This window comes from Lipotes vexillifer, unplaced genomic scaffold, assembly GCF_000442215.2.
Source record: "Lipotes vexillifer unplaced genomic scaffold, Lipotes_vexillifer_v1.1 scaffold1068, whole genome shotgun sequence".
In the NCBI taxonomy this organism is placed as follows: domain Eukaryota; kingdom Metazoa; phylum Chordata; class Mammalia; order Artiodactyla; family Lipotidae; genus Lipotes; species Lipotes vexillifer.
The window spans coordinates 547,423-550,057 of NW_006789049.1; the positions used below are offsets into that span (position 1 = coordinate 547,423).

General features: G+C 51.7%; 1 pseudogene; it reads right to left on the reverse strand.

The window, feature by feature from the left end:
• Positions 1-1,338, reverse strand: LOC103085353 (interferon regulatory factor 3 pseudogene; annotated as a pseudogene).
• Between the last annotated feature and the right edge of the window lie 1,297 nt (positions 1,339-2,635).

A 2,635-nucleotide genomic window follows, 5' to 3' on the forward strand; every position in this document is an offset into this window, starting at 1 on the left:
CTAGAAATCCATGTCCTTGGCCACGTCTTGGAGATAAGCCTTGTACTGGTTCAAGGTGAGGGAGAGTAAGTGGCTGTTGGAAATGTGCAGGTTCAAGGTATGCCCCAGGGAGGAGATACCCTCTAAATGGGCCATATCTGGCAGGGTGCTGAGGCACATGGGAACAACCTTGACCACCAGGATCCTCTTGATAGGCAGCTGGTCCTGGGACCACGACTCCCCAACAAGAGAATTACAGGGTGTAGATGCTGTCTGCTTCCTTCCCTGAAGATGATCAGGTTTGCCACAAAAGGCTCCAGGTGGAACATGCCTCCTTTCTTGCCTTTGGGGACCTCGCCATTGTGCTGGTGGCCACCATCAGGATGGTAGTCTAGCCCATGGCCCAGTACCAGTGGCAGTGCCCCAGCCTCTGGGCCCATAGCTGCTGCCAAGCTCTCTGCAGAGCTCCCCGCTTCCTCCCCCCACCACCCTGCAAGGCAGCTCAGCACAGCCTCGTGTAGCCTGTCATACCCTGGGGTCTGACAGTCTTATTGGCTGCCCAAGCAGTGCCCTGTCCCCTGCATCTGACCCCACCAGCCACAGGCCCCTGGGGCAGAAGACAGTCTGCTGGAAGACTTGGTACCCAGGTAGGAGGTGGTCCCCTTGAACTTCCACTCTGAGCAGTGACAGCAGCAATATTAAGAGGGAAGGATGAGAGAGTGTAAGGGGCGTCACCCCAGCTCCAGCCCCTCCCATGCCACAGCTGGTACTCACCTTCCTCAGGCAAGCTGCCTCAGTGGGCTTTTGGGAGGGGGAGCGGGGGTCCGAGTTAGGGCAGGGAACAGGGATGTTTAAGGTGGGGCTCAGCAAAAGCTGAGGAGTGTGCTCAGGGTCCACAGCCAGGCTCGAAGGCCCCCATCTGGTAATGGGGCCAAGCCCATGTCACTCAGGAGCTCCTCCTGGGCGTCAGAGGTACCACATCTGCCACTGGTGTCTGGAGAGGTATCCGGCTCAGGAAAGTCCCCAGCTCCTGAGATCACAAACTCGTAGGTCTAGTGCAGATCCTGGGGGGTCCTTGCTCTGTCCTAGGCCAAATGCAATAAAATACTTCCTTCTGGTTTAGGGCGGACCGGAAATTCCTCTTCTGGGTCAGCAGGTTGGGCTTATCCTTCCCAGGGTTTTAGGACCTCTAGCCTTGGCCCAGGCTGGAAGATGCAGAAGTCCTCCTGCTGGGCATCCTGCTGCAAACCATTCTTCAAAGTGATGCAGAGGCACATGCGGCTCTGGTCCAGGCAGGCCACGCCCTATGGCTGCCCCAGGCCCAGCTGCCACATGGATCCGAGGCTTTAGGGTTCCCATGGTCCAGCATAGAGGCTCGGTGCACGCAGGGTGCTGGGACCTAGGACTGCTCTTGGACTCCAGGTAGCTCTCTAGCTCACAGCTGCACATATCCATCCCCTTCCTGGCAGCTGGGCTTTAGAGTGGTGGAGCTTTCTTTTCTATCTACTGCTTTTATGATGAATACAAACACACAAACATACTTACACTGGCCTCATGCTAGAAAGGTCTGAACCTAAGTGGGTTTCCAGACCATTTCAGACTGGAGGCAGTTTCAGGATTTTGGCCTAGCTTTGGTTTTGTTACTGATCGCAAGTATCTTGAGTTTGGTGGATACCCCTGGGCTCATCTAGATAATGAGCTCATCTGGATACTGCTTTGGACTAGGGTTTCTGCAGCCTTGAGATACTTCTGGCTGTGTTGGACCGTATGGGTCCTTGGGGTAGAAGCAGGATTTTAAGGAAGGGAACGATCATCTCTCTCAATTTCCATGATGTGCTCAGAGTTGGTAGGAAAATGAATAGCTAAGTGATCATCTTTCATTCATTCATTCACTCTTTCATTCAACAAAGATGTTCTGAGTGCTTACTGTGTGTCTGGCCCTTTGCTGGGTCTTGATAGCAGTGAGAGATTTGCATGGAGTTCCCAGCTTTGGAGGTGGCACCAAATAAATAGACTGATGTAAAATCGTGTGAAATGTAGTGTGGTGAGGGTCAGCACATGATGCCTCGGGAGACTCCAGTGGAAGTTAGGGAAGACTTGCCTGAAGAGGTAGCACCTGGGCTGAGTTTGGAGAGATGAGCAGGAGTTAGCCTGGTAAAGAAATGAGGGGCTGTTGAGAGATCCACAGGTGTAAAGGCATGAAGGCAGGAGAGGACCTGGGACTTTCTGGGAACAGCCCATACTCTGTAGAGCCTGAGTACTGAGTTTGTGGCAGGAGATGTCAGGCTTTGGGATGAGCGTGGGCAGCCATCTGATCACAAGCGCTTGATAGAGCAGCCTGGGATGCCTGGGCTCCATCCTAAAAGAACGTGAAAGCCAATGACTGGTTTTAAGCTAGGGAGATTTGGGGGCTGTCTTATATATTTATGTCAACAGATATTTTCACCCAGAGTTTTCATTTTGTGTTCCCTTGATTCTATGAACCAAGGGGTGTGGGGTGGCAAATACTGGGGTTTTTTTTGTTTTTGTTTTTATTAAGTGAAAGGAAACAACAAGTGTTTTAAAAAAAAAAACTCTACAAAATGATGGGTGAGAAACTGTAGCTTTAAGTTTTATACCTTCTGTGCTGCTTGACTTTAGATGTTTCATGACATGT